The 11,269-nt window shown below is 37.0% G+C and overlaps 1 long non-coding RNA gene across 6 annotated transcripts; it reads left to right on the top strand.

Moving 5' to 3' along the window:
• The first annotated feature begins 7,088 nt into the window (after nucleotides 1-7,088).
• LOC311264431 lies at nucleotides 7,089-10,923 on the top strand. Of its 6 annotated transcripts, none has more exons than XR_014623463.1 (5): nucleotides 7,089-7,199; nucleotides 8,402-8,727; nucleotides 8,823-8,935; nucleotides 9,028-9,295; nucleotides 10,429-10,923. It is a non-coding gene; the product is annotated as an uncharacterized lncRNA (long non-coding RNA). The 6 variants fall into 6 exon arrangements; XR_014623464.1 differs by having other exon boundaries at nucleotides 7,132-7,199; nucleotides 8,371-8,727; XR_014623465.1 differs by having other exon boundaries at nucleotides 7,140-8,495; nucleotides 8,641-8,727.
• The last annotated feature ends 346 nt before the right edge of the window (nucleotides 10,924-11,269 follow it).

Genomic DNA, 11,269 nt, shown 5'->3' with positions numbered 1-11,269 from the left:
AGTAGTAGTGATTAATGGTAAGGATGGTATGTAGTAATGCAGTACGATAATAGTAGTGTAACGTATGTAACAGAGATGTGACTAATATTAGCGACAGTAGTGGTGGGTGTTAGGCAGGGTCATGGCAGTAGGCGCATCCACGATCAGGCAGGGCCATAGCAGTAGGCGCATCCACGATCAGGCAGGGCCATAGCAGTGGGCGCATCCACGATCAGGCAGGGCCATAGCAGTGGGCGCATCCACGATCCACGACCCGGGCGCGGCCAGGATCCAAGGGAGCCTGTAGGACTAGAAAGCACAAGGACTCCGGGGAAGAAGTAAGTCAGTGACATGCAGAGATGGGGCATGTATACAGGCATAATGTATACAGATGGAGAGGAGAGGAGAGGGGAGGAGAGAGAAGCTCAGTGTGTCATTGTCCCCCGGACTAGGCCTATAGCAGCATAACTAACTATAAGCTCTATCGAAGAGGAATGTCTTAAGTCTACTCTTAAAGGTAGAGAGGGTGTCCGCCTCCCGGACCAAAACAGGAAGATGGTTCCACAGAAGAGGAGCTTGATAGCTGAAGGCTCTGGCTCCCATTCTACTTTTGGAGACTTTAGGAACTACAAGTAATCCTGCGTTCTGGGAGCGTAATGCTCTAGTTGGGTGATAGGGTAATATGAGCTCCTGGAGATATGATGGTGCCTGACCATTAACAGCTTTGTAAGTGAGGAGAAGGATTTTAAACTCTATTCTTGATTTTACAGGGAGCCAGTGCAGAGAGGCCAATACAGGAGTAATATGATCTCTTTTCTTAGTTCCTGTCAGTAATATATATAATATATAAATATATAATATATAATATATAATATATAATATATATATATATAAATATCCATTTCATCTTAAAGGTATTGTTCATATCCGTATAGTCTAACAACACCATGCCGCCATCACCTCTCGGGCCTGCTAAGATCTCTTTTTTTAAATGATGGCATCTGTTTTTCCAGACAAAGTTAATAAGGGTGTTATTTATTTCTTTACAAAGGGATTGTTGAACAAAAAGAGAGAGAGTAGGATATACAAATCTAGAGATACCATCTGCTTTACTTAGAAGAACTCTTCCTAATAGAGACAAATCTCTTTGAAGCCACATATTGAATATACTTTTAGTTTTTTGTATTTTGGGTTTAAAGTTTTTTGTTTGACGTTCAATAAGATTTTTTGAAATATGAATTCCGAGATATTTAACACTTTCTTTAACTGGTATCTTACATATTAGTGTTTCATTTGTATTGTAGAGACATAATATTTCACATTTTGTTAAATTAAGTTTTAAACCTGATGCATTAGAAAAAGTGTCTATTATCCTAAGTGCTGTCTCTATTTGTTGTTTATTTTCCAAAAATAAGACTGTATCATCTGCTAGTTGAGTTATCCTAATCTCTCTCTCAAATATCTTTAACCTTGAAATGCATTGCTCTGCCAAATTTGTATTGAAAGCAATTCAACAACTATAAGAAAGAGAAATGGAGAGCAGGGACAGCCTTGACGGACCGACCTACAAACTGAAAATCTTTTTGTAGTATTGGGGAATAGCATGACACAACTACTGATATCTTTATAGAGCATTCTTATAAAGGAGACAAGCCTTTCACCAAAACCGAAGGTTTGAAGTGATTTGAATAGAAATTGATGCTCTACACTGTTGAATGCCTTATAGAAATCTAAGAATAAAATTAAAGCGTCTGAATCAACATATTCAGAGTAATCTATTAAATCCAGGATAAACCTAATGTTGCAGCTTATGTGACGATTATTCATAAAACCAGTTTGAGTTTCATTTATGATTTCACTTAAACCTTTTCTTAAACGCCTGGCGAAAATTAGTGAGAGTAATTTATAGTCAACATTTAACAATGTTATGGGTCTCCAGTTATCCAATAGAAGGTGGTCTTTGTCTGGCTTGGGAAGCAATGTTATTATACCTTGTTTCATGGTTGTGGTCATTTCTTCATTGTTTGTACATTCTTTCAGCATTTCAAAAAGAGGGCTTTCAATTATATTCCAAAAGCATTGGTAAAATTCGACAGGAAGACCGTCCATTCCTGGAGATTTACCTTTTTTCATTTTGTTTACAGCTTCAAGAATTTCAGTTTTAGAGATTGGTTTTTCGCAATCCAATTTAAAATTGTTCGATATTTGAGGAGTAAATTCTTTAACATTATTAATGAATTCTTCACCTTTTATTGAGTTATAATTAGAGCTATATAGATCAGAGTAGAAATGAAAAGTGTGGTTTGCTAAATCAGTTGGATTGGAGGTTACAGAGTTCAGTCTTCTGCTTCTGGACTGGTCCTCCACGGCTCCTGCCGTGAACTCTGCGCTGTGTCACCGCATTGGTGGAGCAGTCTGTCAATCTCGTGTGGCCGATCGACAGGACGACATGTCATTGGACTATATGCTTACTTCAGCAACCAATAGGCTGAGAAGGCTGGTACCAACTCCCGCCTCCTGTCTTCAGAGTTTCAAAACTTTTTCACGGAGTTTCAAAACTTAGTTTCAGAGAGAATACTGCCAAATCTGAAACTCTGAAAGTGTGTTGTTGAAACACTGTAAAAACAGTGCTGTAGTTGTAAAGAAGTAAAAGAAAAAGACAAAGATTTGGAATGAATTTTCAAATACAAAATAATGTTTTCAGACAATTGAATTTTTTTTCCAGCCTGCCAAAACACTATTTACGCCTTCAAAATTTTCAAATCAGAGATTCGCCCTTTCAAAACTCAGGTTTCAACATCTCAGCACTTTTTTCTAAATATATTCACACCAGTTTTCAGATCTCCATCTACAAGGTTTCAGAACTGGATAGCAAAATTATACTGTGGGAGAATAGCGCCAAATTTTAAACTCTGAACGTGTGTTTTTGAAACACTGTAAAAACAGTGCTGTAGTTGTGAAGAAGAAACAGAAAAAAAAACAAAGAAACATTGTAGAGATTTGGAATGAATTTTCAAATACAAAATAATGTTTTCAGATAATTGAATTTTTTTCCCAGCCTGCCAAAACACTATTTAGGCCTTCAAATTTTTCAACTCAGAGATTTGCCCTTTCAAAACTCAGGTTTCAACATCTCAACACCTTTTTCTAAATATATTCACACCAGTCTTCAGATCTCCATTTACAAGGTTTCAAAACTGGATAACAAAATTATACTGTGGGAGAATAGTGCCAAATTTTGAACTCTGAAAGTGTGTTGTTGAAACACTGTAAAAACAGTGCTGTAGTTGTAAAGAAGTAAAGAAAAAAAACAAACGGAAGTTGCAGAGATTTGGAATGAAAATTCAAATACGAATAATGTTTTCAGAGATTTGAATTTTTACTTCAGCCTTTCAAAACACTATTTACACCTTCAAAACTTAGTTCCAAAGTTTCAAATCTTTTGTGCACTTTCAAACACGGGGTTTCAAGCTTTCAACATTTTTTCTTTCAGTTTTGCGTGATGGCAGTGTTTTAGCTCCTTAAGTGTGGACCACATAATCAGTCTCTGGGAGCTTGCGCTCTACTAGATAAGGGCCAGAGAACCGAGCCTGCAGCCCTGAACCGGGAATGGGCAGCAGGACCAACACTTTATCACCTGGTTCAAAAACTCGTGCCACAGCTTTCCTGTCAAAACTGCCGCTTCATCTTGGACTGGCTAGCGGCAAGAGTGAGCAGTTTCACAAGTGTAATGCAAACGTTCACGAAAGGAGCTGACATAATCTAACACATTGTGTTCCACCCACGTAACATCTGAAAGCCATTTCTCTTTTAACAAACGCAAAGGTCCGCACACTGTGTGGCCGAACACCAGGTCAGCTGGGCTGAAACCGAGGGATTCCTGAGTCGTTTCCCTCGCTGCAAACAACAAGAGCGGGAGACCCTCATCCCACTCTTTGGCCGAATCAAGACAAAATTTTTGGAGCATAGACTTAAGCGTTTGGTGAAAGCGCTCCAAGGCTCCTTGCGACTCTGGGTGATATGGACTGGATTTCTGATGTTTTATTTTGAGCTCCGACATGACTTGTGAAAACACTTTAGACATGAATTTAAGATTTAAGTTGTACTTTATTGTACTTATTAGAAGTGTACTTTATTGTAAGTCTAATGTAAATTGTTCTAAAGTATACTTTTAAAAAGTAGACTTTATTTCAATGCACTTATAGTAGTAGATTAGTATTCTTATTAAAAGTGTACTTATTTTTGAGTCATTTGTAATATACGGTTAATATACTTTATTAAAGTACACTTAATTTGCACTTCTTTGGAAGTGAACTTAAGTACACTTATTAAAAGTGTACTTCACTGTAAGTCTATTTTAAATTGTTCTAAAGTATACTTTTACAAAGTATTCTTTATTTCAAAACACGTATAGTAGTAGATTAGTATTCTTATTAAAAGTGTCCTTATTTTTGAGTCATTTGTAATGTACGGTTAATATACTTTATTAAAGTGCACTTAATTTGCACTTCTTTGGAAGTGAACTTAGGTATACTTATTGGTTGTGAATGCAGGAGGCATTCACAACATATGTTCTTCTACGCACGGAATTCTTTATTTTTATTTTTTTTATTATTATATCTTCCGGGTCAGAAAGTTTGGCCCTTAACTCCTTCAACATTTTTCAACGTATTCACTCCATTCAAACACCAAAATATTCGTCTCAATTGGGAATTGACCAGGTCTACTTTTCTCATTCATATCATTCATAATTTCAGAGATATTCAACGTTTTCCGGCCATTTTTTCCCATTCAAGCAGATTACGGAATGTTCAAAAAATCTCAAATTTCACACTTTTTCAAGCATTTTCAAAGCTCAGCTAATCATTCACACTTCAAGATAGAAACTCCATTCGAACTCTGAAATATTCCACTATTTGTCTACATTCAAGCCTGTATTCATCTTTCTCACAGCATTCATACTTTTTGCACAGTCGCAGTTCAAACATCGGTAACTTTTCAGGCAGTTTCAGATTTTTGCATTGGTGTGTATGGGGTGGAATGTTGAGAGCCAGAGTGGGGGAGCCAACTGACAGAGTGGGGAGCAGCTCAAAAAAATTCAGAAAACCTCGTCTTCAACTCGCGCTTGCTTCCACAATTTTCACTCCAAAAATAACCACATCAGCTTGTAGGCAAATTCGTGCCGGTTGCTAGAGTGGTTCTCTGAAGCCAATCGGACAAAAACTCTTGGCTCAGTGGGCCTTTAACTGAAAGCAACACCGACCAACTGCCGCATCAAGTCCCATGAAATTGATAGGAAAAATATCTGGAGGCAGGCAAACACATCCACTTTTCTGAACTGCTCCAGAAGACACATTTTTGACCACACACACACAAAAATATCACTAAATGTTGACAAGACTCTCATAGTTTCGACCATATCATTATTTGAGTGATAGCAGTTACTGTTTTGGAGGGAGAAGCATGTTAATGTGAGGTGAACCTCAGCAGAAATCATCGACTCTCACAGTCCGTTGCCGCGACCACCCTGGTTACCATCACTGTGGCAACCGAGATCAACTGGGCCAACACAGAGAGACAGATTTATCAATGAGTCAGTTTACTACACCCAGTGTATTATATAGTATATTTCCCAAAATTGTAACTATATTTAAGTATTATCTTTTCATTCATTCAAGCCAGAATCTCCATCTAAATATTGAAATGTTCCCAATCACTGACACATTGACATTTATTTCACTTTTCAGTCCCATTCAGAATATTTGATCCATTCTCACTGTAACATCTCTTCGTACTCCTGTTTGGCTCACAGCTTATATTCTATTTTTAATCCTTCATTCTCACCCAACTATTAGGAAGCTTCATTGTCTTCAGACGAGACTTCAAATAAATTCAAGCCACCAATTCAGTTTGGCCTTAGCTTTTCAACAAACCCTAAATTATTTCACAGTTTTTAGATATTCTGGACATTATTCAAAGTTTTCAACGCCAGCAATCCGCATTTGGTGTCAGCTCTTCAAAAACCTTAAAATATTCAACATATTTCATATATACTGGACATTATTCAAAGTTTTCAACGTCAGCAATCTGCATTTGGCATCAGCTCTTCAAAAACCTTAAAATATTCAACATATTTCATATATTCTGGACATTATTCAAAGTTTTCAACGTCAGCAATCTGCATTTGGCATCAGCTCTTCAAAAACCTTAAAATATTCAACATATTTCATATATTCTGGACATTATTCAAAGTTTTCAACGCCAGCAATCCGCATTTGGCGTCAGCTTCTCAACAGGGTGCATTCACAACCGCAAGTTCTTCAGGACTTGCCTTCTCTAGTTAAAAGTGTACTCTATTTTAAATTGTTCTAAAATATACTTTTACAAAGTATATTTTATTTCAAAGCACTTATAGTAGTAGATTAGTATTTTTATTAAAAGCTTACTTGTTTGTAATATATAGTTTGTATACTTTATTAAAGTGCCCTTAAATTTAACATCATTGGAAGTGAACTTAGGCACACTTATTAAAAATGTACTTTAATAGATAACTGGGAATGAAATGAAAACAAACAAACTAGCACATACATGCAATATGTAGAAAGTGTATTGCTAAGTAATTACTCCTTTTATAAGTACTACACTAAATTACCACTGTTAAATCTATTTAATATACATTTTATGAAGAAGTACGACTTAAAACAAACTCAACTTCATTTGCACTTTTTTAAGTGTACCTAAATTCATTTCCAATTAAGTGAAACTAAAGTGCACTTTAATAAAGCATACTAACTGTGTATTACAAAAGACTTGAAATCAGTATGCTTTTATTATGAATACTAATATACTACTATAAGTACTTTGAAATAAAATATACTTAGTAAAACCATATTTTAAAACAGACTTACATTAATGCACAAATACTTGATTGTCAGAAAGATATACGTTTATTTAGCCTATGGAAAAAACACATTGTTACAGTATATTATAGTCAATCTGAGCAGGGATTTTTTTCAAATATTGTTTGGAAAGCAAGGCGCCTAATTCAAATAGCAACGTTTGCATCTTTGCCGTCCAATCAGCGCATTGCGCTCAGCTCCGCCTCCTTGAGCTCCACCATTCACGGCGCTTCATTCTGGTCACGTTGCTGTTGAATGACATTGACCCGCTAAAGTCTCCGTCGCGAAGCGAAGCAAGCGCAAGCCTACTTCTGATTCACAGTAAGTACATTCAGTGTTTTTATTTTCTGATCGAATGGTCATACATTTTATACTTCCATTCGTCACACCGGCTAATTCTATGATTTCGTTGGCGAGTCATGACGTGATTCAGCAACTTCAGTCATCATAGCTAGCCAACGTTAACGTTAGCTAACGTCAGTCTTACAGCTACTGAAAGTTAACCTATTATTACTGCTCTTGGTAGCGGCAGCGTTACACCTGTGTGTATGTGCTTCAGTAGCACAGTGTAATATTACATGATGAAGAGGAGCATTGCGTGTGTGTGTAGAGTCTGTGTGTGTGTGTGTGTGTGTGTGTGTGTGTGTGTGTGTGTGTGTGTGTGTGTGTAGAGTCTGTGTGTAGTGGAGGGAGCAGCAGGTGAGGTTGGAGCAGACATTAGCGGAGCAGTGAAAGAGGTTAGCCGTGCATGTGCAGTTCAGTATGTGGCCAAATAAACGCACAAGCTTCTCCAGACCACGTAACGTCTCTCCTATTGTTTTACCAACTGCTGTCTGGCAGCAAAGTGAAGTGAAGGGTGTTAGCCCTGAAGCTAACCGGCTTCAGCCCGGGAGGAAAACGGACTCCCCTGCGCTCTCCCGTCCGGTCCCGGACCATAGGTCAGCACGTGTTTACCTGTTCACATTCAGTGTTCAGTTGTTTTGCTTAGTACACTTGTACAGTCTACTGGTTTAGCCTACATGTTAACCGGTCGTCTAGCCGCTTAGTTTATGATTTCGATTTAAACTACTTCCAAGAAATAACGGACCTTATCAGCCAACCTGAAGCTTATGTATGAAAGCTGTTCATGTCTGCAGATACAGTATATGCATGTCAGTACAGTATCTGAATGCAAAAACGACAAGATAACGTGACCTGTATTGATCCTACACCAGTAACTTGTAATAGCAGCTCAAGAGTCAAAAGTAGAGGAAAAGATTGATTAATTGATAAATAAAATCAAAATAAATAAATGTATACATGATATACGCATCTCACTGACCACAGTTGGATAATTGCACAGAAGTGAGCACATCTTTGTAATATAAAGATAAAATGCTGTGTAGCATTAATAAAAATATATAGCCTGTAAATATGATAATTGCACAGAGATTGGAATTTCACAGGACCTACACACTTGTTCAGCACACTATGTCTGTGCTGTGATTCATAGTTGTAACCACTGTTATTATTTGGATGGTGAGACTGAGGACATTCGCCAGCTTTGGGGTTTGACCTGCTGGAGGAGGCAACAGACCAGCCCCGAGGCAGCGCAAATGGCATGATCTCTCCCAGAAGGTAAAGTACAGCAAAATATCCACCTATTACTCATGACCATGCATATCACTAGATGAGAAATAGTCATTCTGATGGTGCAGATTGTATTAATCTGAACATGGACTGTACACTGAGTGTCTCGATCCAGGCTGAATACAATTTTCAGATTGAGAAATGCCCCATGCAGGCCCGTGGACAGACCACCCTCTTTAGAGGGTTCATGGCCTCTAGTTGTGGATTTCACACTGTTAAGGTGAGCTTTAGAAAAATTGCATCTCGCATGTCTGTTTACATTGCTGTTATGCTGTGGCTGTTACAGCACATGTCATAATGCTGTTGTTTTAGCAGCCTGCCACTCAGTCTCCTGCTGATGTCCAGCCTGTGGTCTCAGTCTCAGCCCTTGATGCAACTGATAATGCAGCCCAGCAGTCTTTCCTGCGCCCCCTCCAAGTTTAGCTATGGTGAATACTGTTGCGGTAGTTAATGTCTTGTATGAATTGTTTGTATGCGTTGCATCATAAAATTAACTCATCATTATTGTTTCTCTTTCCAGTTCACTAAATCACGATTTGATGGAGCACAGTTGGCCTCAGTAAAGCCGAATTTAGTGGCTAGAAGGACTCCCAGACCTTCTCCTTCTCCTCTGTCCCCTGTGAAGACCCCAAGCCCAACTTTATCCTCTGTGAGGACCCGTCTACAGCCTCTGGGAGGATTCCCAGCCCCGCTCCATCCTTTATGAGCCATCCTGCCTGCTGGTCGGGAGTAACTACTGTTGCAACATACACTACCCAGTGGGACAATGCTCAACAGTTCCTCCAAAGGTACAGTTTCTTTCTTGTTACATTATTTAATAACACAAGACATTTGATTTCACTCTTCAGTTGTATATTAATATATGTATATTTTCTTTTCATAAAGGAGTTTCTTCTCTATAAATCCTGAGATTTATAACAATTTTATACATTATGCTTTCTTGGCATGCAAATTATATACGCACAGGGAGTTCATTCAAGACCCAGATTTTATTTGACTACCTGTTTATTTGACTACTTGTTAGGTTCTGTTGTGGGGATAACCATCGGTGGTTTGATAAATAATCATCAGTAATGTACCATTATGGTCGCAGACTCAAGCCCTGTATATGGTTTGCATGTTCCATGTTTTAACTGTGTCATGCAATGTGGAGCTTGCACTGGTCTTTGTCCTGGTGTTCACAGTCTTGACTCTCATCCCTCAAACACTTTGTCTTGTCACGATACACTCTTGTCTTGACTCTCGGTAGCCGTCAAAACAATACTTGCCAAAAATGGACTGAATGGTTGTTGCGGCAATTATGGGTGATTCTTGTTCTTTAATATTGCAGCTTTTAATGTCCGATTGGCCACTGACAAGAATCCCATAATTGCAAAACACAAGCTAATGATGTCACCAAAAAACCTGACCTAAAGGCAGGTCAGATGAGCTCCACACTGTCTGCATAAATAATGTTCATTTTCTAATTTCCTATGAATTATTACCAATCAATAACAAAAAATTGATAAATAAAAGAAATAAACAAATGATCAATTAAAATTACAATCCTACACAAATATCAATTCAATTTTAAAGCCTTTTAAGTATATTTTTAACATACTGGTGGTCTTATATAATTGTACTGCAAGTGTATTTCAAATCAGGTGGTGGGTGTACTTGTGCAGGTGTACTTTAGTACACTTAAAGTTTGTAAAAAGTTGTTCCAATTTAACATACTATTTACACTTTAAGTGTACTTAAGTAGTACTCAAGTAGTACTAAATGACTACTTGAGCACACTTAATTATACATAAAGGCGACAAAAAAAGCATACAGTATACTAAATGTGTACTTAGTACAGGCTGTAAAAGTGTAATTCAGGTATAGTATTTTTTCACCTAATATGAAATCAAGTATTAATTCCTGCTCAATTTTTCCACAGACGCTGTGAGGGAGAAATTCCCAAATACGGAGGTCAGTGAGGTCCGAGCCATGCTCCGAAGGAAGTACAATAATGAGGGCTATGCCAAGGTTAATCTGTGATCGTTTTTCCAGTAAATTTACTGCATTTTTTGTTTTATTTTGTTACAAACTGTTATGTTCGTGCAGCATTGTTTAATTGCCTGGATACCTTGGTTGAGAGGTTTTGTGTTTTAATATAAATACATTTGATTTTGTTTTTTCAATAATTTGAAGTGGATTTTTTTCATAGAACTGAGTAGCACTCTTTTAGTGTACTAGTGGTACCAGAAATTAAGTAGATCGAAGTGCATGTGGTGACATTAAGTATACTTCTGTACCACTAACACAGTGTACTATACAGTACTAATACCTGCAACACCTATTGCACTTCAAATACACTTCTAAACCATACATCATAGTATAATAATATTATACTTGAAGTACATACCTTTTTGATGCTTAAATTGTGATATTACTTCACTATAAATGCATTCTTATTAACATAATAGTACATTTGAAAAGTAATATAAATATATTTATAATATATATATATAATATATATATATTAAAATGTTACGATGAAGAGAAACTGTTTGAAAATGTTGTTTAAGATGTTGTTAAAGATGTACTTAAATGTACTTTATTATGCACATTTTCCCTGTAATGCCGTGCATGTTAAAAATAAACTTTTTTTCTACCTCAAGTATGTTCTAATTATTTTTTATGTTCACTTAAAAGTAATTTGAAATTCAAATTAATTATGAAAAAAATATACTTTCTGTGTACTGTTGAAGTGTACTTTAATGAAATACATCTAGTAT

The sequence above is a fragment of the Pagrus pagrus genome, assembly GCF_965226575.1.
Source record: "Pagrus pagrus genome assembly, chromosome: 2".
Classification (NCBI taxonomy): Eukaryota; Metazoa; Chordata; class Actinopteri; order Spariformes; family Sparidae; genus Pagrus; species Pagrus pagrus.
This window is presented reverse-complemented; position numbering and strand designations above follow the sequence as displayed.